Source organism: Caretta caretta, chromosome 2 (genome assembly GCF_965140235.1).
Source record: "Caretta caretta isolate rCarCar2 chromosome 2, rCarCar1.hap1, whole genome shotgun sequence".
NCBI classification, from domain to species: domain Eukaryota; kingdom Metazoa; phylum Chordata; order Testudines; family Cheloniidae; genus Caretta; species Caretta caretta.
Genome location: NC_134207.1, coordinates 128,082,149 through 128,108,002, shown reverse-complemented (window position 1 = coordinate 128,108,002; position 25,854 = coordinate 128,082,149). Strand labels below are relative to the sequence as shown.

General features: G+C 41.1%; 1 long non-coding RNA gene across 1 annotated transcript; it reads left to right on the top strand.

Moving 5' to 3' along the window:
* Nucleotides 1–23,016, top strand: LOC142070819 (uncharacterized). Its single transcript, XR_012666742.1, has 2 exons — nucleotides 1–50; nucleotides 22,479–23,016. It is a non-coding gene; the product is annotated as an uncharacterized LOC142070819 (long non-coding RNA).
* Nucleotides 23,017–25,854: the final 2,838 nt, after the last annotated feature.

Here is a 25,854-nt window from a genome sequence, read left to right as displayed (position 1 = left end):
CATCTCACGAGTGTCCAGTGCTTCCTCTGACTGAATGTATAGAAGAAACAGTAAGCAAATGATAATAATTATATATAAAAGGGAAAAAAGTTCACCTACAGGCCCAAGGTGGCACAACATGAGCCAGCCAGGAGGAGAGGGAAGTAGGCAACTAAAAGCCAAACAAAAGAAGAAGCTTTTGCCATTGGTGCCAAGCTGCCAGAGAGACAGAGCAGTGAGGGAGAAACAAGTAGCCATCTTGGCTGACCATGTACAAGCAGAGACAGAGAGAAACAGGCTTTAGCTTGCACTGAGGAAAGTTTCAAGACCATAGTGGAAAGGGGGTGGAGGGAACCCAAACCAGTTTCCCTGTGGTAGAGCCTATGCCCAGGAGGGTGCGAAATTCAACAGTTGAAACGTGAAATGGACACTTTTGTTGGAAAGTTTGATGAAAACTGGTGAATCATACGTGGTGTACCTTGAACATTTTGAGCAATTTATAGTTTGCAATTCCATTCCAGATGGTTAACTAGTTTAAACCGTGGTGTTAGGTGAGAAAAGTTACACATGAAGCAGTTATGCCAACCGAACCAAAGTCAGGCCAATAAAGGTTGCTTGGAAAGTCCCTGAACGGGATAAATAGAATAAAAGAATACTTGTTTAAGTTGCAGGGAGTAAGAAAAAAAGGGAGGCCTGCATTACTGCATTTTTGTACCAAATGTTCTGGGAACAGTTTGTTGCGATAGGAGGCACAGTTTTCCACTCCCAGTTCTTGTGTTATGTCTGTTTTTAACTCCTCGTCTACCCATACCGATAAGAAAGTTAGTGAAGCATTATGATTTGCTAAAAGTTATCTACAATAAGGGGGTAGAAGTGCTTGCATAATAGAGAAAGAGGATTTTAACTAACATAGGGGAGGGGTGGGCTGCTTTATGAATAAATTTGTGATGCGACGGAACTGTCTATAAAAACCTATTAGTTTTACTTAGAGACTGCTGGTTCTCTTTGGAGACGGGCTGCTCTCTGTTGTTGTGTGCACTCTTCAGTAAAGAGCTTTGTGTTCGGACCTTGCTGGTGTTGCCTGTGTCTCTCCGGTCAGGCTCGACATTGGTAACAGTGGTGGGTCTGAAGGCATGCAGACTGCTGTGTGGCCTTTGGCTCCTATTGTGCCTGGAACTGCTATATATACCACAATTACTGCAGCAATGCAGGAACATGTTTTCCCTACCTCATCTCTGTTAGTAGAACAACATCAGTTCCATCGGTGACATCAGGGAAGTGGAGACTCAATAGTAAAGTTTGTTGCTACTCTAAGGAAGTTGTCTTGCGTGTCTGTAGAAACACGCCACATGCTGCTACCCAGGAGTTATCGGAATTTCTTTTTTTTTTAAGCAATCTTTGTGTATCTATTGGGATCTGCTAATTTCTGATGTTTTTTTAATGTGTTGTCAAGTCCCAGGCTATGCAAATTGATGTGAGATTTGTCATTGTTCTTTTCAAGTAGGAGTCTTAGTGTGGCCTTACAACTATGGTTGTGGAGTGAAATGGATACCTGGAGAACTTGTAAAATGCATGGAACTTGTTTTATTCATGGCAAAACTGTCTGATGATACTTTATGGAAATGCCATGTAGTCAGTTGCAGCATTGACAAATACCAGAATCTGCGGATGTTCCATTAGGATTTTTTATTCCTCCAGTTGAACCTCCTCCTGTTACAATTCCTAATTTTGATTACTTGAAAAAAAACTTTGATATCAGATCCAGTTGATCCTTTACCACTGGCTGTTCCTGTTGTTCAGGACGCTGCTGCATCACCATCACCATGTTATCTGAAGAGAGCAAAAAAAAGTGGTGTGCCTGAATTTATAAATTGTTTAGCTAGTGCGTTGCTATTTCAGGGCAGAATAATTTCTTGCAATTTAAGAGTGATTGCTAGTCCACCCTATACTTTTAGTTAGGTTACATAGTGTTTTATGTAAGCCAGGTAAATGATAATGTATATTTGGAAGTATTTTAAAATAGGGTGGAATAATGTAATCTCCTGTCCTTTTAAATATTTGGGTGCTCTGTATTGGCCTTCCCTAGTGAAAAGCTTCACATTGGTTTTGATTTAGTTTTGTTTCTGTTTTGCTCCCAGAAGAACAATAAAGTCACCACAGTAAACAGCTGTGCTTAAATCACCTCCCCCTGTCTCTACCTCCTTCTCTGTGAGGTCCAAATATAACAGTTTGTTTACTGGCCACGTCCGCAGGTTCGGCCGATCGCGGCTCCCAGTGGCCGCGGTTCGCTGCTCCAGGCCAATGGAAGCTGCTGGAAGTGGCGCGGGCCGAGGAATGTACTGGCCACTGCTTCCAGCACCTCCGAGCAGCAAACCACAGCCATTGGGAACCATGATCAGCTGAACCTGCAGACGCAGCAGGTAAACAAACCGGCCCGGCCCACCAGGGGCTTTCCCTGCTCGAGCAGCGGAACAAGTTTGGGATCCACTGCACTAGACCAAAAAAGTCTGTTTAATGGGGGTTTAGCAAGCTACATTTACTACTCTTCTCCATAGCTGGCATGAGTAGTTTCGGTAATACATTTTTTTCCTGAGCACAGCCTGTTAACTTGGGCAGTACATCAACAATATTTGTCTCTAAAACTTGGCATTAGAAGATCTGATCCTGCAGTCTTCTCTCAGGCAGAACTCCACCTGACATCCTCCTAAAGCACAATCCTGCCAAGAGCTCCTTCACATGCAGGGGGAGCACATGTGCTGCTATCTATAGCATGCCTCCTTCACGTGGCCACCTCCATGGGCTTTTGGATACAGTGGACAAGCCAGGCCTCCATCTCCTCCCTGCCCCTCTGCCTGTAGGTTGTTTTGTGTATCAGGGCCATGCAGGGCCAGCTATTTTGTCTGGCCTTTACATGAGGTGTGCATTGGAGGAAGGGTGGTCTCCCAGTGTGCATCAGCACTAAGGCTAGGGGCAATATCTATTGATAGGCCAGACATAAAATAACCTAATGTATTATAGTTTCGTCAGATATAATTTAAAGCGAAGGAAGTGTTCAATAAAATGTTAATGAAATTCTAAACATTATGCAGACTTGGTATAGGCCTTCATGTTCAAGCTAAATGTTTTCTTCAAAAGCAGCAATAAAAAACAAACAAAAAAAACCCTTTAGTTTTCCACTTTCATGTTTTATCTCCTGGCATAAATGAGGGACCCCTGTATAGTTTGTATTATGAGACTATGCAAAGCAAATTATTACCTGTCTGAAGCAATATATGACTTTGCCCACAAGTCAGTATCATGGAAAACATATCATATAGCATCTAACAAATAGCCTTGAAGGCCTTCATAATTACTGAAAGGGATATTAGAACTGACAGATTTGAGATGTATGCTACAGAATAAAGAGAAATTATTATAGGCTTGGTTAACAATTTGTCGTTTATATTTACACATGTTTGACAAATCAGACAACTATTGTATTACTAGCAATGATCTGTTTTTGTTACCTTTCAAGTGGTGATGGATGGTTCAAACCAGTGTGTTTTTCTTTGTAACAGGAGGGTACCAGACTTCCTGCAGAGAGAGATTTGTGAGTCTTCAGGAAGGATAAAGCTATCAGTTAAAGAGCTTCCAGTTCATTTACTGAGACAAGTGTCTCACCTGTAGCGCCCCAAAGTATTTCAGTTAAGTGTACCGAGCACATTGGGAATAATGTTTAACCATTTGTTTCGGTATGCACATGGTAACGTTCTAGCAGATTTACTGATGTGTAAGCTTAAATGGATATGTATTTGCAGCTTCAGAAATATGATCATTAAGGAATAAATTAATGTAGTATCTTGTGCAAAGCCAAAAATAAATGGACTTTGAGAGGGTTTTCTGCAGAGCTTATAGGGAGGGGAACAGAAATCTCCTATGCATCCTTACCTCAGACTATGGAGCACCAATGGAACTTGTCTTTGGCTGCTGCTGCTGCCTCACAACTTCCGCAGTTCCTGAGTTTTTCATCTAGAGCTCTTAGTTCTGCTGCCTTTTGCAGTCCTGCTATGTGCCACAACATATTGCCCCAGTTTTACAGAATCTCATGGGACAACATTGGGCTTGTAGTTATACACACATAACCCAACTGGTTGAATTCTAGGAAACCTGTATTTGTCTTCCTACGTAACTGTAGGAATATTACTAATTATTGCAGCTTTGAAAAATATCGTCTTTATATTATATTTGATAATGAATTGTTGTGGCTGTAGCTGGATTACTCTGCTAAACAATTAGACTTTAAGTTCTAGTTGCAACATACAGAGTCTCTTTCCAGGCACAGGTTTCTTTTTCTCAAACAGGCAGAACACAAAAATAGTTCCTCAGCCCATCTTGGACTCCAACTCCCACTTTCACAGGCACCCCAGCTTCTGATTCCCAGTTCCCCTTTTTTATTGCTTGATGACTTCAGAGGAAGTCCATGGACTATAACCTTTTACACTTTCTGAAGACCACTGTCCCTTCTGCTCTGCCCTTGGTTTCCTTGAGGTGTTAGGGATTCCATATGGCAGTTCCTTGCAACAGACTCTTTTAGGTCCTGCCTGGCATTGGCCTCTTCCTCTTAATCCATAAGGATCTTCTGGGAAGACAAGAAGTAACCTCTAGAGAGCAGAGGTATTTGCCCTATGCAGGGTGTGGGAAGCAAATGCCTCTGTTTTCTTGAGGAGGAACAGGTGTCACAAAACAGCATAAGAAGCATGAAAAGACTTAAGACTACAGCTGGTCAGGAATTTTTCAACCAAACGTTTTTTTACTGGAAAATGCCAAGTCATCACAAATGGAACTTTTTGTGGAAACATATCGCTTTTGGCTTAACTTGCATTGGGAAGGTTTCTGAGGGCTAGGAGTGAGGTCCACCCAATTTTTCCTGAAATGGAATTCTTGTTCTCTGGCCAACTCTTCTAAATAGGTGCCTGGGATGGTTACTTGCAAGAACAGGTGACTGCTATCCCACAGATCTGAAGCTGTGTAGGAGCAGAGCTCTACTCTTTGAAACTTAAGAGTTCTGCACGACCGGTGCCTTCACAAGTTGTGCAGTCCTTGAGTTATGCAAAAGCAGGTCCCACTCCTGTAGGACTTATCAGCTGAATGGTAGTTGTCTTGTCCTGGTCCATTTAACACAATGCTTTCAGCCCCTTCTACCATCTATCCTCTTTCTGTCTATTCAGGTCATTCCTCATTGTCTCTAAGGTCTAAAAGCAAGAACATAACCATCAGCAGTCTGTTAGGATGGTCTTTTCTGCTCCACCTCAGAGGATTCTGTAAGGTAATTTTTTGTTTGGTTGATGGATTTCCTCCGCCCCTCCCCCCGCCTCCCATTCAGGTGAGGCATCTGTGGGGGAATAGGGCTTGCTAAAAATTGAGCTGCTATTGCTACTGAGGGGGAAAAAAAGTATATAAACAGTTGACTTATCCTGTGCTCTAAATGAAGAAAGATATGAATTCAAACAGCTTTTCTGTTGCTTGAAGTTAAACAGTCTTGCATACTTCATTGAGAAGGCATGGTCTGCAGGTTTAGTGAGTCCAAAATCCCAAACCAGTAATATATATATATATATATATATATACTTGGTGCTTTAAAAGGGCCAATTTCACAAAGCTGAAAACAATTATGAGCCAAATCTTCCTGGAGGAAGAATTTAATCAGAAAAATGTGAATGATTATTGGGAATTGGTTAAGAACACTTTACTAGATGCCCCAAAAGCCACAATCAAGGAAGAAGGCCATGCTGTGTAAGAAACTGTTTCATAAATGTTTCTGTTCTATATGGGGTGGGGTGTTGTTTTGGTTTTTTTTTTGCGGGGGCGGGAGGGAAGCAGCTGATATCTCATATGATGATGCTAACTCCACAAATATCTCTGGAGGATATTAAACAGCGGTTACTAAAATTAGACATTTTAAAATCAGTAGGTCTAAATAACTTACATCCAGGAGCTTTAAAAGAGCTGGCGAGGAGTTCACTTGAGCTCTGTGTAAACTTGAAAGCTTTTCTCTCACCAACATGTTAGGTCTCAAAATATAATTGTAAATGAGGACTCATAGAGCAGGTCTGTTTGTAGCTGGGTCCCTCGGGGTCAGTTCTTGGTCCTATGCTATTTGACATTTTTATCAATGACTTGGAAAAAAAACAATAAAACCATCACTGAAAGTTTGCAGATGGCACACAAATTGAAAGAGTGATAAATAATGAAGAGGACAGGTCACTAATACGGTGATTTCAATCACTTGGTAAACTGAGCCAAAGCAAACAATAAGTGTTTTAACATGGTTAAATGTAAATGTATATGTCACAGTTCAGGGCAACTGCAACTGTTTTCCCCTAAGTGGTCCAGCCAGAGCACCTGCTCTCATGCTTCTCACTCCCCAGCCATTGCTTTCCTTGGGTGGAGACCCATGTCTCACTCCCTTCTGACCAAGTTGTTTCCAGGCTGCACTGGTCCCTTCCTTCATCGCGTTATTTCCAGCAGAGACTAGGATGCCCAAGAGCAACGGCTTGTTTTCTCTTCAGAGATGGTTAACAATGTGACTGCCAACCATTATAGTTGCCACACTGCTCTTTTTAAGCAAGCCAATTTTATTCTTAAGGTAAAAGAACTACAGAGAAAACGTATTAAAAACAATAGAAGAATGTGCACATATGCTAATAAGTTTGCCTGACATCACCCCAGCTTTCACATGGGCTCTGGCAGGAGAAGTCCTTCAAAACCCAACAGAAGGAGTCTCTTCTATGATCACAAGTTCATAATGGCCTTATCCCAGAACTATCACCTATCATTATAGGCTTCAGTATACCCAGCGCTTCCAAGCCTTCCCTAAGGAGTGGCGCCCTCTGTGGACCAGAGCCCTGTCCATCTGCCAGATCAGGAAGAAGGCCTTGAGCCAGTTTAAAACCAGACTATTTATCCAATACTCCTTTCTTTGTATGTTGGTCCCTGGAGAATCCAGTTTGAACTAGTATGTACATATTTCTCCAGGCTTCAAAGGTCTGATAATGGAGGAATTACATTAGCATCTCCTTCTTACTAGTGTAGGTACATACAATGCCACAATAACACATACACAACTGCATTTGTAATACAATGGACCCAAAGGTATTAAACCAAATTCAATAAGGTTTAATTTAATTCAGTAAAATTTACCTTAATTCTATAAGGTTGGTCCAGGATATTACAGGATATTGTCAGTCTGTCACATTACATATCCAGAAACAAAGAATGTAGGCCATCCTGGATGGGTGATGCTATCCTCAGAAATAATGTCTCTGGAAAAGATTTGGGGTGGTGGTAGTGGATATACAGCTGAACGTGAGATCCCTGTTTGATGCTGAAGACAAAAGGGCTAATATGATCCTTGGATGCATAAATAGGGGGATCTTGTGTAGGAATACAGAGGTTATTTTACATCTGTTCTTGGCAGTGTTGTGACCTCTGCTGGAATTCAAGAAGAATTTTGCAAAATTGGAGCTGTTTCAGAGAAGAGCCGTGTGAATAATTAAAAGATTGGAAAACATGGCTTATAGTGATAGACTCCAGGAGCTCAATCTACTTAGCTTTTAACAAAGTAAAGGTTAAGGGTTGACTTGATTACAATCTATAAATGCCTACATGGGGAATGAATATTTAATAAAGAGCTCTTCAATACTTAATAAAGGACTTTTGAATGTTAATTAACCACTGGGACAATTTACCCAAGGTCTTGGCGGACTCTCCATCACTGGCAATTTTAAAATCATGATTGCACGCTTTTCTAAAAGATATGCCTCAGGAATTATTTTGGGAAAGTTCTATGACCTCTGTTACGCAGGAAGTCAGACAAGATGATTACAGTGGTCTCGTCCGGCCTTGGAATCCATGAGCCACCTCCTGAGAACTGCCAGCTGCATTGTAGTTGGTGGTCATGTTACAGCTGGTCAAAAAAATTCTGATGAACAGTTAAAATTGACATATTTTGGGGGAATGTGTCTATTTTGATGGGAAGAGGTTGAAACATAGTTTTTACTTTCTCATTTCATTGTGATAATGTTGAAACATTCCTATGTATTTAGTTTTGACTTTAATGTTATTAATATTAATGTTCTATTATATTTTTATATTAGTTGTAAATATTTTGACGTTATTAAAACAATATTTTTCAAAAATGTTTTGATTGTCCCATGTAGGCTGGTTTTTGTTTGTTTGTTTTTTAAATTTTCTTTCTGTGGGAAATTTAAGATTTCAGCTTTTCATTCTGATTTGAAATTAAAACAGATTTTGAGGTGTCGGGAATTCCCATGGGAACTGAATTCCAATTTCTGAACAGCTCTAATCCATGTTCTTGATGTGGTATGGAGGGAGATGTGGTCCTTTAGGTAATCATACCTGAGCTGAAGGAAAGCTTTGAATATGACGCTCAGAAACTTGAATTGGATCTGGTATTGGGTGAGGAATCAGTGTAGAGTGTGGAAAGCTACTGTCCTCCTGCCTTCAGGATGTAGCACTGCAGAAGTTATCAAATGATATTATAAAATGGGTCAAACAATGAACAGTTATCTGTAATTCATAATACTGCATATTTCAGTGAAGTTGGGTGGCATTAATTGGGAGTCCTCGCTGTATTATTTAGATCTAAAATGATGCATAATACAAGGTGTCATAAATATAAAGGGAAGGGTAAACACCTTTAAAACCCTCCTGCACAGAGGAAAACCCCTTTTACCTGTAAAGGGTTAAGAAGCTAGGATAACCTTGCTGGCACCTGACCACAATGACCAATGAGGAGACAAGATACTTTCAAAGGTGGGGGGGGGGAGAAACAAAGGGTCTGTGTTTGTCTGTGTGATGCTTTTGCCGGGGACAGAACAGGAATGGAGTCTTAGAACTTAGTAAGTAATCTAGCTAGATATGTGTTAGATTCTGTTTTCTTTAAATGGCTGAGAAAATAAGCTGTGCTGAATGGAATGTATATTCCTGTTTTTGTGTCTTTTTGTAACTTAAGGTTTTGCCTTGCGGGATTCTCTATGTTTTGAATCTAATGACCCTGTAGGGTATTTACCGTCCTGATTTTACAGAGGTGATTTTTTTTACTTTTTCTTCTATTAAAATTCTTCTTTTAAGAAACTGAATGCTTTTTCATTCTTCTTAAGATCCAAGGGTTTGGGTCTGTGATCACCTATGCAAATTGGTGAAGATTTTTATCAAACCTTCCCCAGAAAAAAAAGGGGGTAAGATGTGGGAGGAGTCTGGGGGAAAAGACGTTTCCAAACTAACTCTTTCTCAGTAACCGGTGTTAGACTTTTGGTGGTGGCAGCGAAAGTCCAAAGGCAAAAGGTAAAATAGTTTTTACCTTGGGGAAGTTTGAACCTAAGCTGGCAAAAGTAAGCTTAGGAGGTTTTCATGCAGGTCCCCACATCTGTACCCTAGCGTTCAGAATGGGGAAGGAACCTTGACACAAGGGGTCTTGCTAATAGTTATCATTGTGCCTAAAAGCTATACAGGGAATGCGTGGTGCATACTAATAATATTTATATTGACAGAAAAATAGATAAATTATATGAAATGCTACAAAACTGTGAAGAAATTTGACATATTAATGTGGTATCTTTTTATTACACTATTTACATTACCGTGTCTTAGTAGCAAATTTTAGATGCTAAAATCAAGACAGTTAAGCTTTCAGCAGTAAATAACAGTAATGAAACTTAGAGACAAAGAATTGTCAATTTGGCAATAAAATGACCTGAGTTGGCCTTGTAATTGTGTTTTCAAACCTGGATAATCAGGGAAATCAAACCATACAGAAATAATTCTGCTACAGAAATGTTGGCTGTGTGTGCAAACAAGAGATGTAAGTCATGGAAATTGTGGCAAAGACAATTTTGAATTGAAAGTATAATTTTCCTTATGAAAACGTGAAGAAATGAACTAAACAAGTCCTGTCACAATGTTTGAGAATTATGCCATTTTCTGCCTTCTCGTAAACTGGAGTGAGCTCACAGTATAAAACAAAAACACAGAACCCCATTCTTCAGGCATTTTGCAGCTCCCTTAGCAAAACAGAAACTTGGCTGCTTGTTAATGGAGCAAACACAGCTACTGAATAGTGTACCTTTTCATTCATCAATAACTGTAGGCCCGTAATCTGCAAAGATTTATGCACATTCTTAAATTTACATAATGCAAGTGGTCCCTGTGACTTTATAATGGACAGAAATCTCATCACAGTGAGAATTAAAAAAATATTATGTTTTGAGTGAAAGCAGTCTGGATTGGCCAATCTGTCAACCACCCAAAAGAGGACCACTGGTCAGCATTTCATAGCTTCTACGGTAGAAGAAAATAAATTTACTTCTCCACTACCATAATTGCCACGGTATAGGTCTTAAAAGTTTTCAACACCAAAATTAACAGGACTCAACGTTTTATTTTTGCCATTAGTGATGTTTCATGTAGTCCAAAATCTGTCTCCCCATTAAAGTAATCTGAAACACAGTTGGACCCATTGTTTTCTGTGGGCACAAAAGTTAAATCAATCTCTTCTGCTGAAAGAAGAAAAGATGTGCTCTGATCTCAGAACTGCAGGAGATTACAGTGTAACTAAGAAGAAGGTGTAATCTACACCTCCTCCATCGCCAAACCCATTCTCAAATCAAGACCCAGACAAAATATGAGTGGCTGTATGGTAGTCTTGGTTACCATGATTTCCTGAGTCAACCCAGATCCTGAGCCAACCCAGTCCAAAAATAAAAAAATATATTACTGCTCATATGGCAATTTTAAAGTGCAGCATGGTGGGCTGTACAACACAGCTATTCCTATGTTAACTCCATCCTGGCACTCACAGAAGGTTAAAACACAAAAAAGAACATTTTTTTTCAGAGTGAGATATCTCTTGTACTGTATCTTGTATCAGTTTCAAATTATATAGCTACACCTCTCCCCCCATCACTTTCTTGATTCACTTTGCATTACAAAATGGATTAAGGCCACCAATTCATTTCCCAACAGGTCACAAAATCAAATTGTATTCCAGCACATCTTTTGATCAATACCAGACTGGGACATTTTCAAGTCAGTGTCATGCAGGTGAAATGACTCCATCTCATTACCAAGTTTCTAAGGCCACCCAAGTCCCCTCCTTTCTAATTCTGATATCCAAAGCCTGTTTCCTCCATGTCCTGTGATATTAGTGCCTCTCACACTAGGAAATGTGCCTAGAAATGTTCTGCATGGATCTTCATATAGCAAGAGTAGGAAAAATTAGTCCCTGATTGGGTGGGGGTGGGGGAATGGATTTAGGACTACTGCAAAAGATCACTTAAAAATTGTCCATGGACTATTGCTCTGGAGATTTGAAAGAGGTCTCTACACAAATATATAATTGTGGAACAAGATTCTGTACTCTTTACGATGCTGTAAAAGGACACAGGGGAAATCAAAATAAATGGAGGGGAAGCTTTTCCTTAAATCAGCTACAATAAATGCATTTGTTCAAGGGGAAAAAAAAAACACTGAAACTAAAAGCCATGTATGCCTGCTGTTGAAGAAAAGTCTGTCTGTACCTAATACATTGCAGGAAATTGCTCGCAAATCTTTTATGCTTGAAAAATGTTGTCCTTGTAATCTTGCCAATATCAGTGTTTCGCACAGAACGGACGCAAGCATGAACAGAATCTTCTATTTTTTTTCCACCTCAAAATCAACCCCATTATAAAAAAAATTCCAAAAACAAAATCTGAGCTTCCTTTCAGGATTCTTAGAGGACTTTCACCCACAGCAGGGGCATTGAGAAAGTGGTAAAGCTGACCAGCTGAGAGGGTCATGACATCCTGGGGTAATGTCAAAAAGAACACGGTAGAGAATCAGAGAGAGTTCTAGATTCAGGTTTGTCTTCAGGAAGGAATATAAATGGATAAGGACACGTATTGGAGGCTAGGAAGTTTCCTTTTTTCCCCACTCATTTCTATAAATTATCTAATATTCCTCACCAACGGCTGCCCTGCCCTCTTCTCAATTCTAGGGGGCTGCCCAAAACATAACCATTAACATGACCTGTTTTGGCTGTCTTCACCCTGTAATTGTAGAGTGAAAGCAAAGCTGATCAGATGCAGGTTCTTATTTCTGATGAACTCAAGCAACAATCCATTTCTGTTTCCCTGTTGAGCTGGATACAAATACAAGTAAATATTGTGGTTGTGTGCTTTTATTTTTAAATTATGTAAATATATATACAAATTAGCTGCATCCTTTGGGGTTGTGCAGTTTCAGCAGCCCTGCTGTATTTCTTTTCCCTAATGATTTCCTGCTTTCTTTTTTGTTTTGTTCAATTTTCTTAGTCTTTTCCCCAAAAAGATGTTCCATTTTTCAACGTTTACTGTGGGTGAAATTGTTATCCAGGCTGCACACATGCACAAGGGTGGGTGGGGGGCAGTATTTACTGCCCTAGGGGGATTATACATTTCATGGATCACAGTGCAAAGACACATCAATCTCTATGAGACTGCAACTCCTTTTCTCACTCAAGGGGGTGGAGAGTGGATTTGCAGGGAGGGGAAAGGGGTGAAGCCAGCCCCAACAGCTAAACCCGCAAAAAGGGGAATTAATCTGTACCAGGTTTAGGGTTGGCACAGATTACCCCCTGGAGCAAGAGAAGAACAATATGGTCCCTGGTTTGATACTGGGTCATCATCATTAAGTGTTGCTGGGCCTGTGACAAAGCCACAATCTAGCCCTGTATCTGTATTTCTGTCAGTTCTTCCAGTTTGAAGATAGGGAGCAGGGGTACTTGTTGAGAGAGTTTGGGTGTTTAGCCATCCTCAAAGAGGACCAAATGAAAACCCTTAATCCTTTTGTTAGTTCCACCAATTAGTTAATTCTGTTAGTTAGAACCACCAATTATCAATGAATAAAATATCACAATCTCAGATGATGTAAATAGTAGTAATCTATGTTTAAGCAAGAGATGAAATTGATATTCAAGGCTATTATAGCTGTGCTCTAATGAATACTGAGCAGAGGCCAGAGAGTCCTTTACAAAGGTCTGATGTGTATCATGTTTGAAGTTACGTATTTCCAGCTGTTGAGGCCTTGGTAATAGTTTAAATATTTCCTTTCATGGAGAAAAAAATTTACCCTGTGAGGCTGACAAGACTCATCAGTGGATAGATTTCCCCTGCAGCACGCAGAACTTCTTTGTGGGTGTCAGCCCTTCTCCCCTGCCCCCTCAACCACCCCCATCAGTTAACATACTGCATTAATAGCACTGGCAGGTTGGTTACTCTCATGCTTCTATATACACATGTAATCTTTTATATATTTTGTCTGGGAAACTGCAATCTTATTTACTACAAAAAAATAGCTACAGTATTTGCAATTAGTCACATACTGTCTCAGTGACTGCCTTTGTATTGTTCCGCTCACTTCATTTAAGATACTGATCTTGGCAATTAAAAGCTGTTTCTGAAGCAATGTTTATGGGTATTTTCAGGACATGGTATCAGAAAGGTTGCTTTTCATACTGCCTCCTTTGTATACATGAATCCAACTGGGGAAAAAAAAAACACGTGAACAAGTAAGCTATTATGTGTGGAAGTTCAGACAAATACAATATATCAACGGTTTATCTGCAGGAGCATGCTGTATATCCTCTTTGTAAGTCTTTATGGTACAAGGAAATTTAATTCTCCCTTTATTAAGTCAGTATATGGATAGTATTCATTTGTTAGTTTCAGGCCTTTTGTAATATCAAGGTAGAAGGGGTAGTAATGAAATTATTTGCAGAAGTGCTGAAAATAACCAGGTGTGCCCTTTTTTTAAAAAAAAAACACCTCTCATTTTCAAACAATTTCCCCGCTTTTGTAAAGCAAATATCAATAAAATGTAAACAGGCAGATTAACAAATCTAATTCTATGTTAGCACGTATGCTGACAGATCACACAGTAACACTTTGCTGTTGTGTGTTTCTAGTTAAATACATGCAATAAGAGTAATACTTGTAGCAGTATTCTTCCCACAAGTCTACTGTTGATCATGACCCCCTATTTGGACAAATCACTACAAAATGAAACACAAATCTAATTTTTTATTTCCCTTGCTCTTTCTAGCCATCAGGTTTTTCATGATTTTAGCAGCTGTTTCTTTTTTTGGTTGCAAGGCAACTTAATGAACCAGTTTTTCCTCTTCTTCCTTTTCCCTCTCTGAGGAGCAAATGGATTCAGGAATGAGATCTTTACTATATTTTGTAAATCAATTTTGCATGTTTCACCCAATGTTACCACCACAGTTGTACAGCAGAACTTGTTCCCATAAATAATGTAGTGACATTACATTTAAATAATTTAAAAAATTGTAAGCTTCAAAGGGTGCAATCAGTAAAGAGGACCCACTTTGTTAGCTACAATGCAAGGCAGGTCTTTGACAAGCTGCTGTATCCTAGACAATGTTATCCAGAGCAGAAGGAAGATGGAACTTTGAACTACAGTAATACTTTAAAGTTTGTTGTCACTGTTATTTGCAGTAGCTAAGACCAGTAAGCTAAAATCTGCATAAAAATGCAAGGATCTGGTATTTGTGATCCATATCAGAAGAAATCTATTTGGCTAGATTCACAGCTGGTGTAAATTGTTGTAATTCCACAAAAGTCAATGGAGCCACAGTGATAGAGCTACAAGTAGCTTCTATGAACAGTGTCTAGATATTAAAAGACAGATGCCTAAATATGCATGTATTGGGATTTTCAAAAGTTCCTAGGTACCTAATTCCAATCTAAGTCAATGGGAGTTAGATGCATAACCTGGTTAGACAGTTTTGAAAGTCCCACTGTGTGTCCCTTTTGATCTTTAGGCAGCAAAATACCATTAAAAATCTGCCCCTAAGAAAATTGATTGCTGTTTTTCAGATCCAGATCAAATGTAAAACAGGAGTAATGTGAATACTTTTGTGGTTAATTGTAAACAATTCTGTTTAGTACCTTGTCAGGCTGCATCTGTAGTGAAGAAGTTAGGGAATTCTCCCACTATTAGGCCAGCACCAGAGACAGAAATATTGCATGCTTAAGGCCTGGCCCACATTGGAAAAGCACTGCTTTAACAAGATTGATTTAAAATCTAGTTAAACAGGTGCATCCCAAATGCAGATGCACTTACACTTTGCTGAAGATTTGCCTTATCTTTATTTGGCAATTCACAGAACCTTGCTAAATGGATTTAAAGAAGGGTTGAACTGGTTTAATTATGTCTACATGAGGAGTTTGCACCACTTGAATTAGATCAATGTAAATGGATTTAGTTAAACTAGTGCAATTTTCTGCTACAGACTAGCCCTTAGTGCAGATTGTTCAAGAGCATTGTTACCACTGTGGAGAAATGCTCAGAGAAGTTCCGGAGAACTGTGGTGTAATAACCTTGTGGTTTGTCTAGATCACTACGGTTCCCACCAGTTTTAGTATTAGTAAGAGTGGGAGAATTCCCTGCAATTAGGGTAGCCAAGTATGCTGCTTTTGCATGTACTATATTCTTTTATCAATATAAATACCAAAGTGCATTTAAAAAGTACTGGAGATTATCCTCATTTTGTAGACAGCTGAGGGAGTCTTCTCCCAATATAATACTAATAGAGATTTTAGTAGCTTTTTTTTTTTAACCCATTGCAGACAAAAACAAATCCATATAATGTTGGGTATCTCTGCCAATTCAAAATAGTTCCTAAATATATTCATATAACTATTTACCATCTAGTTTTCAAATTTTAAATAATACATTTTATCCTGCTTTGGCTATTTGGCGATATCCTTTACACCTTCTTGCTGTCTCATTTTTTTCCATGTTTTGTGGAATCCTTCCATTTAGCATCTTAATGTACCTGTTTAAAATTCATTATATTAATTATTTCCTCTACTAAATTTCTTGCCAGTTCTTATGAAGTACTGGAGAGTCTGTATACTATGAAAACATCTTCTAATTTGTTTGTTCTTCATCTTTCCTGGACCTGCTGTGTCCAATCTTTGTGATGGATGAGGAGGTGGGCCAATCAGCCTTTATTCTGCCACCCACTGATTTAGCAGATGGGAAATTTGATTGGATCCACCAGGGGCCAGATGGCTTCATGATACAAGGAGGAGTGTAAACAGGGGTAGGCTCCTCCTCACCCTGGGTGCTTTGCTGTTCATTGGCCTGTTAAAGAGATGCAAACTAATTGGCTATTGTGTTATATAATAATTTATTTAAACCCTGGTCCAGGGTTTACCTGGTCACTTGTCCCATTTTTAACTGAAATCACTCCTCTTCCCTATAGTTCTATAGTATAGGAAAGTGGCTCTCAACCTTTCCAGACTACTGTACCCCTTCCTGGCATCTGAATTGTCTTGTCAAGTTTCAGCTCACTTAAAAACTCAAGCTTCGGCATCAGCCCTTTGTGGCAAAGCTTGGGCTTTCTGCCCTGGGCCCCAGCGAATCTAACACTGGCCCTGGCAACCCCAATAAAATGAACTTGCCCAGTTTGAGAACTGCTGATACACAGTATATAGAACAGTATAAACAAGTCGTATGAAATTTTAGTGTGTTCTGACTTTACTAGTGCTTTTTGTGTAGCCTATTGCAAAAGTAGGCAAATAGCTAGAATGATGGCTGATTTTATATAGATAAGCAATATATTATTCTGTTTAACTAGACAGTAAAGCTTTGGCCATATCATAAAAGACTAGCTTTACCCATTCTAGTGCACGGGGAGAGGTAGCCTCTTTTTGTTTTTTTAAAATGTATAAACATTACTATTCTTCATCTTTATTATGATACTCTCTAAGCACCAACCAAGAACAGGGGCCCATTGGGGTAGGCATTGTACAAACACAGAGTAATAGACAGTCCCTGCCCCAAAAAGCTTGCAATTCTAAATTCTTTTTTTTAATTGGAGCATTTTCAGAATGCAGTAGTCTTACTCTCCTTTTTATTATCATGAATCATGGACCTGTAAGTGTCCTAGACATTTCTGAGTTTCACAGAAAACACATCAAAGATGCATCCTTGCCCCAAAGAGTTGACCATCTTAAAGATAAACTATACCAAGCAAATGAGGCTGGTAACATTGGGGAGAAGAGAAGTGGAGAGGGAAGGTATGGAGTACAGATAGATGGTTATGTGGCTGTTCAATTTAGGCATTTGGATATCTTGGTTCAAAATGTGTACTTTTTTGTTTTGCTTTAATGTGAACACTTACTTTTTGTATGAGGACAGGTCAGACAGATTTTTGGAGTGATTTGAATGAGTCCTGGGTGAAGGCTTGATTATTCAATGCTGAAAGTTGTTTCAAACAATTAAGGCATCATGAAAGAAGTCACTGGGACTTTGGTGGGAGAAAGACCCAAAGGGATTATCATGGCTGGTGTTAAGAGGGAGCAAAGAGAGGATATGTTCATTAGGTGAATATGAAAGGAGACTAGGTGAAGAAGTGGGTAGAGTTCCTTTCAGAGAAATGTATTTGAGGCCCCAACACTACTCTTATCTCTGCCTGAAACTCAGTGTCAAAGGTTTTTAGAAACACCCACCTGTTATGCAAGAGTGGGTCCCAGAGAGACTGGAGACTGGCTAAACCAAAAACAGACAAACAAACAAAAAAAAAACCCTAAGATTTTGACAACAGCATTTTCAACCAACTGGCAGGCCAATGAGGTTAGTATCAAAAAGATCCAAAAGGCATATACACTACATGGAGGAAGAAAAACAAGCTATTCTGCCTATAAATAGCTGAGCTGGGAAATGAGAGAGAAATAACAATGCACAGATGGCTAGGAGCATTATTTTTTTCACTTTTCTCTGAAGCAGCAGGTGTCTCCTGCTCGAAGCAGGATATTAAACCCGTTGGCTTAGTGCTCTGATCCAGTATGGAGAAGCATAGATTATAATATTGTAAAACAATATTCACAAGAACATAATCTCCTTGAATTCTTTACACCACTTTTGCCAGTTATTTGCAGTTCTGAAAACACTCAATGTGTGTGTGTATGCTTCACATCCTAATAAGTCTTGTAGAAAAATAGTCCAATATTCAAAGTCTTTCTTTCCTCTTTAGAGGTTTATCAATTTAGTCACTCAACACACCAAGAGAACACTTACTGCCTCCCCTCTTGATAGGCTATCATTGAATCAGTGACGAAAGATGCGCTATTCAAGATTAAGTCTAGCATAAACATCCAGCCTACCATTTAATATATTTCTTCAAAATTAGAGAGGATGGCTAGTTTTGGAATGAAAGCTTTGGACTGGAACTCTTGAGGTCTGGTTTAAATTTCCTGACAGGCTTCCTATGTGACCTTGGATGAGTCATTTAAGCCTTAATCCTCAAGGGTATTTAGGTACCTAAATCACGTGAAATCAATCAGAGTTAGGCATCTAAATACTTTTGAGAATCTGGATCTTAATCCCTCTGTACATCAACTCTCTGCCTATAAAGGATAAGAATAATTCTTTTTTTTCATGGTTGCTTTGGAGGAGGGATGGTCTCTTACACTAGGTTTATGTACAGTGCCTAATACAGCAGGGCCCTGAGCATGGTTATAACTTCTAGGCTATACTATTAAACAAATAAAGAATATGTTTGTTTGGTAGGACATTCCTAAAGCATGTGAAATACCATGCCAGGATCCTTCTTCTTATGCCAAAATTTAAATGCTTTTAGTTTGCATACTTGGCGACTGCCATGGGACTTAGAAAATGTCTATGCTGTATTTTGTTATTAACTCATTTTAGCTTGGAGACCCCAGGCGTTCTTCATCCCTCATCCATCTTTCTCTGATTTTTTCATGAGGGCTATTTGACACTGTTTAGAGACAGGGAACCTGCAGAAAACGCTTAACAAATTTAATTTATATACCTTATTGCATACATGTTCATGTTCTGCAAAATACAAATTAGTTATAAAACATAAAGGCTTTCTCCATAGCAAAACCAACAGAATACAAATCAAAGGGGCTGATTCAGGGAGGTGCTGAGCCCTTTGACTTCCATGGGAGTAGATAATGCCCAGCATCTCACAGGGTGGGATACAAAATAATTACATTTGATAACCATGAAAATGAGAAGTTGGTAGCCCTGGCTGCACTCAGATGTAGTGAGGACATGGGAGATGCAAGCTTTACCACACAACTTGAACATGCCTTCATTCTGGTCAATAGTACTCATGCTATGCATAGGCTGCACTTCGCTTGAGCAGAGACTGTCGAGTATATTAATTTGTGACTACTTTGTAGTTCCTTATTTAGAAATATAAATTTTTATAATCACAGATGTTAGAAATGGAAAGGACTTTTGTTCTTTCATTTGATTTATTGGCATCACAATACAAAGTCACAGCTTGAAATGACAAAGTTTGTCTCCATGATGGTATTGGAGTTGAAAGGATATTGGTTTAATTGTTCATGTGGATGATGGGCCCAGTTCATCTATATTTCTCTACATTTCCTATATTACATTTTCCTATATTATAACTAATTGAGTTACACTCGTAAAATTGTTGTATATGTGAGGAAACTCAGGTTTAAAGATTGGTGGGCATAACACAATTATTGGAACTGTCCCTGGTGCTTTCTGGCTGAATCTACATGGCCAAATTCACTCTGCAACTAGTGTTTGGTTTGGGATTAGAAAGACTTCTGTTGACTTCAGTGGGCTTTGGATCAGGCTGTAAATCATCATCCCCAATTGTGGAAGTATGCCTTCTGCTTGTTACTCAGGCTCTTAACAGAGGAGTTTTGCTGAGTCTTCAACTGCTGTTGGATACCTAAGTTTCAGTGGTTGCCAAAGGTCTTTCATCATTTGCATGTGGTATAAAAGTTTGCATCCTGTTCTTTTGGATGTAGGCTGTGTCACAGACACGCATATCTTTGTCACCTCAAGGATTATTACTGTAATAACCTTTATGCAGGAGTTTGTGTAGGAAGCACGCTGAATGAGTATTCCATATTGTCAAGGTAGTAATCTCATGGTTTTAAATGTCATAAAAACAGCAGTTCCTGTGAGATTTTATCAACATCTGAATCAGAAAGTCAAACCTTTCTGGTTTTGGTTCTAAACTAAAATTTGCAGATAGGAAGAGTCAAATCCAGCTCTCTCCATGACTTCTGAAATTTGAAGGTGGTTGAAAGCTTATTTTAAGCTTATTTTATTTTTATTTTATTATTACAAAATGAAGGCCAGATCCTCAGCTGGTATAAAGAGTCGTAGCACCATTGAAGTCAGTGGATATACAACAACTGAGTATCTGATCCTGAGTATTTTATGTTTTAAAATAAAAATGTACAAAACTAAACTGTCTAAAATAGATATATTTTTTAAAAACCTGTCAGTAGTGTATGCCTATTGTTTTCAAGTCTTATTTAGTCATGACATTAAGATCAGTTGCCTTAGAGATGAGATAGCTTTTAGCTATTAGAGAGAGGGTCATACAACAATGAGCTAAAAGGAAATCCTAACTTAATTAGGTGTTCAGGAATATCTGAGTCACCAGCAAAATACTTTGTGTTCTGATAATAGAAGTTGTAGTGCTGCCATGGGTCTCTCATTAGATGCTGTTTTCTTAAAATTAACACAGTATTTTCAAACTATGAGTTCTGAGATTATTCAAAGGCCAGTGTATCACATATATATATTTAGTTGTATGCCTGATGTATTGACATCAGTTTCATTTAATAGATTATGTTCTTATGTATACATATTCTACTGCACTTCAGATTTGGAAAGCCCTGGTCTACACTAGGACTTTAGGTCGAATTTAGCAGCGTTAAATCAATGTAAACCTGCACCCGTCCACACGATGAAGCCCTTTATTTCGACTTAAAGGGCTCTTAAAATCGATTTCCTTACTCCACCCCTGACAAGTGGATTAGTGCTTAAATTGGCCTTGCTGGGTCGAATTTGGGGTACTGTGGACACAATTCGACGGTATTAGCCTCCGGGAGCTATCCCAGAGTGCTCCATTGTGACCGCTCTGGACAGCACTCTCAACTCAGATGCACTGGCCAGGTAGACAGGAAAAGAACCGCGAACTTTTTAATCTCATTTCCTGTTTGGCCAGCGTGGCAAGCTGCAGGTGACCATGCAGAGCTCATCAGCAGAGGTGACCATGATGGAGTCCCAGAATCGCAAAAGAGCTCCAGCATGGACTGAACGGGAGGTACGGGATCTGATCGCTGTTTGGGGAGAGGAATCCGTGCTATCAGAACTCCATTCCAGTTTTCGAAATGCCAAAAACTTTGTCAAAATCTCCCAGGGCATGAAGGACAGAGGCCATAACAGGGACCCGAAGCAGTGCCGCATGAAACTGAAGGAGCTGAGGCAAGCCTACCAGAAAACCAGAGAGGCGAATGGCCGCTCCGGGTCAGAGCCCCAAACATGCCGCTTCTATGATGAGCTGCATGCCGTTTTAGGGGGTTCAGGCACCACTACCCCAGCCATGTTGTTTGACTCCTTCAATGGAGATGGAGGCAACACGGAAGCAGGTTTTGGGGACGAAGAAGATGATGATGATGATGATGAGGTTGTAGATAGCTCACAGCAAGCAAGCGGAGAAACCGGTTTTCCCCAACAGCCAGGAACTGTTTCTCGCCCTGGACCTGGAGCCAGTACCCCCCAAACCCACCCAAGGCTGCCTCCTGGACCCAGCAGGCGGAGAAGGGACCTCCAGTGACTGTATCTTTTAAAATACTATGACAGGTTTCAGAGTAACAGCCGTGTTAGTCTGTATTCGCAAAAAGAAAAGGAGTACTTGTGGCACTTTAGAGACTAACCAATTTATTTGAGCATAAGCTTTCGTGAGCTACAGCTACAGCTCACATCCGATGAAGTGAGCTGTAGCTCACGAAAGCTTATGCTCAAATAAATTGGTTAGTCTCTAAGGTGCCACAAGTACTCCTTTTCTTTTTAAAATACTATACATGGTTTAAAAGCAAGCATGTGAAAGGATTAATTTGCCCTGGCATTCACGGCTCTCCTGGATGTACTCCCAAAGCCTTTGCAAAAGGTTTCTGGGGAGGGCAGCCTTATTGCGTCCTTCATGATAGGACACTTTACCACTCCAGGCCAGTAACACGTACTCAGGAATCACTGTACAACAAAGCATTGCAGTGTATGTTTGCTGGCGTTCAAACAACATCCGTTCTTTATCTCTCTGTATTATCCCCAGGAGAGTGAGATATCATTCATGGTCACCTGGTTGAAATAGGGTGCTTTTCTTCAGGGGACACTCAGAGGAGCCCGTTCCTGCTGAGCTGTTTGCCTGTGGCTGAACAGAAATGTTCCCCGCTGTTAGCCACGGGGAGGGGGGAGGGTTGAGGGGGTAGCCACGCGGTGGGGGGAGGCAAAATGTGACCTTGTAATGAAAGCAGATGTGCTATGTATGTAGTGTTAACAGCAAGGTTTACCCTGAAAGAGTGTAGCCACTGTTTTATAAAATGTGTCTTTTTAAATATCGCTGTCCCTTTTTTTTTCTCCACCAGCTGCATGTGTTTCAATGATAACAGGATCTTCTCCTTCCCAGAGGCTAGTGAAGATTAGAAAGAAAAAAAAAACGCACTCGTGATGAAATGTTCTCTGAGCTCATGCTGTCCTCCCACACTGACAGAGCACAGATGAATGTGTGGAGGCAAATAATGTCAGAGTGCAGGAAAGCACAAAATGACCGGAGGAGAGATGGCGGGCTGAAGAGAGTAAGTGGCGGGCTAAAGACAGGGCTGAAGCTCAAACATGGCGGCAGCGTGATGAGAGGAGGCAGGATTCAATGCTGAGGCTGCTGGAGGATCAAACCAGTATGCTCCAGTGTATGGCTGGGCTGCAGCAAAGGCAGCTGGAGCACAGACTGCCACTACAGCTCCTGTGTAACCAACCGCCTTCCTCCCCAAGTTCCATAGCCTCCACACCCAGATGCCCAAGAACGCGGTGGGGGGGCCACCGGCCAACCAGCCACTCCGCCACAGAGGATTGCCCCAAAAAAAGAAGGCTGGAATTCAATAAATTTTAAAGTTGTAAACTTTTAAAGTGCTGTTTGGCATTTTCCTTCCCTCCTCCACCACCCCTCCTGGGCTACCTTGGTAGTCATCCCCCTATTTGTGTGATGAATGAATAAAGAATGCATGAATGTGAAGCAACAATGACTTTATTGCCTCTGCAAGTGGTGATCGAAGGGAGGAGGAGAGGGTGGTTAGCTTACAGGGAAGTAGAATGAACCAAGGGGCGGGGGGGTTCATCAAGGAGAAACAAACAGAACTTTCACACCGTAGCCTGGCCAGTCATGAAACTGGTTTTCAAAGCTTCTCTGATGCGTACCACGCCCTCCTGTGCTCTTCTAACTGCCCTGGTGTCTGGCTGCCCGTAACCAGCAGCCAGGCGATTTAGCTCAGCCTCCCACCCCCCCATAAACATCTCCCCCTTACTCTCACAGATATTGTGGAGCACACAGCAAGCAGTAATAACAGTGGGAATATTGGTTTCGCTGAGGTCTAAGCGAGTCAGTAAACTGCGCCAGCGCGCCTTTAAACGTCCAAATGCATATTCTACCACCATTCTGCACTTGCTCAGCCTGTAGTTGAACAGCTCCTGACTACTGTCCAGGCTGCCTGTGTACGGGTTCATGAGCCATGGCATTAAGGGGTAGGCTGGGTCCCCAAGGATACATATAGGCATTTCAACATCCCCAACAGTTACCTTCTGGACTGGGAATAAAGTCCCTTCCTGCAGCTTTTGAAACAGACCAGAGTTCCTGAAGATGCGAACGTCATGTACCTTTCCCGGCCATCCCACGTTGATGTTGGTGAAACGTCCCTTGTGATCCACCAGAGCTTGCAGCACTATTGAAAAGTACCCCTTGCGGTTTATGTACTTGCCGGCTTGGTGCTCCAGTGCCAAGATAGGGATATGGGTTCCGTCTATGGCCCCATCATAGTTAGGGAATCCCATTGCAGCAAAGCCATCCACTATGACCTGCACATTTCCCAGGGTCACTACCCTTGATATCTGCAGATCTTTGATTGCGTGGACTGCTTGCATCAAAGCAGCCCCCACAGTAGATTTGCCCACTCCAAATTGATTCCCAACTGACCGGTAGCTGTCTGTCATTGCAAGCTTCCACAGGGCTATCGCCACTTGCTTCTCAGCTGTGAGGGCTGCTCTCATCTTGGTATTCATGCGCCTCAGGGCAGGGGAAAGCAAGTCACAAAGTTCCATGAAAGTGCCCTTACACATGCGAAAGTTTCGCAGCCACTGGGAATCGTCCCAGACCTGCAACACTATGTGGTCCCACCAGTCTGTGCTTGTTTCCCGAGCCCAGAATCGGCGTTCCACAGCATGAACCTGCCCCATTAGCACCATGATGCATGCATTGCCAGGGCCCATGCTTTCAGAGAAATCTGTGTCCATGTCCTGATCACTCACGCGACCACGCTGACGTAGCCTCCTCGCCCGGTATCGCTCTGCCAGGTTCTGGTGCTGCATATACTGCTGGATAATGTGTGTGGTGTTTAATGTGCTCCTAATTGCCAAAGTGAGCTGAGCGGCCTCCATGCGTGCCTTGGTATGGCGTCCACACAGAAAAAAGGCGCGGAACGATTGTCTGCTGTTGCTCTGACGGAGGGAGGGGCGACTGACGACACGGCTTACAGGGTTGGCTTCAGGGAGCTAAAATCAACAAAGGGGGTGGCTTTACATCAAGGAGTATTTCAGGCAGGACTTCACGGAGGGTTCTAATAAGAAATGGTGCACCTAAGTTATTGTTCTTATTGGAACAAGGAGGTTAGTCTGGCCTCTGATTGATACATGGCTAGATTTACCTCGTTGCACCTTCTCTGTGAGTGACTTCAGTGTGACCTAGAGGAATGAGTCCCCTAAACGGGGGAGGGGAGGCAAATGAGTACAAAACAAATCTGGTCTATTTCTTGTTTTGATACACTCCATCTATCTTTTACATCTTTGGCTGGCAGCAGACGGTGCAGAAGGACTGCATGCCATCCACATCTCAGGGCTGCTCAGCACAAGATGGTACAATACGACTGCTAGCCATCCTCATCTCTTGCCTGCCCGGCAGAAGATGATGCAATAGGACTGCTAGCAATCCATATCACCTGCCTGCTCACCATAAGATGGTTCAATAGGACTGACTGCAGGACTAAAGAGAATGACTGATCAAGTCACTCCAAATTTAGTCCCTGCGCCCATGTCTGCCCAGGCGCTCCTGGCCGACGTGGCCAGGAGCACCTCGAACATGACGATGACGGCTACCAGTCCTATTGCACCGTCTGCTGCCACAAGGCAATGGGTTGCTGCTACTGTGTAGCAATGCAGTACCGCATCTGCCAGCACCCAGGAGACATACTGTGATGGTTACCTGAGCGGGCTCCATGCTTGCTGTGGTATGGCATCTGCACAGGTAACTCAGGAAAAAAGGCGCAAAACGATTGTCTGCCCTTGCTTTCACGGAGGGAGGGAGGGAGGGAGGGAACGGGGGCCTGACGATATGTACCCAGAACCACCCGCGACAATGTTTTAGCCCCATCAGGCATTGGAATCTCAACCCAGAATTCCAATGGGCAGTGGAGGCTGCGGGAACTGTGGGATAGCTACCCACAGTGCAACGCTCCAGAAGTCGATTCTAGCCTCGGTACTATGGAAGCACTCCACCGAGTTAATGCACTTAATGCACTTAGAGCATTTTCTGTGGGGACACACACACTCCAATATATAAAACCGATTTCTAAAAAAACGACTTCTATAAATTCGACCTAATTTCATAGTGTAGACATGGCCAAAGATAGGTCCAAAATTACAGCATGTTATGCATTTGTAAGTAGAAATTTGGATCTCAAGTCTGGAATACTATCCTTC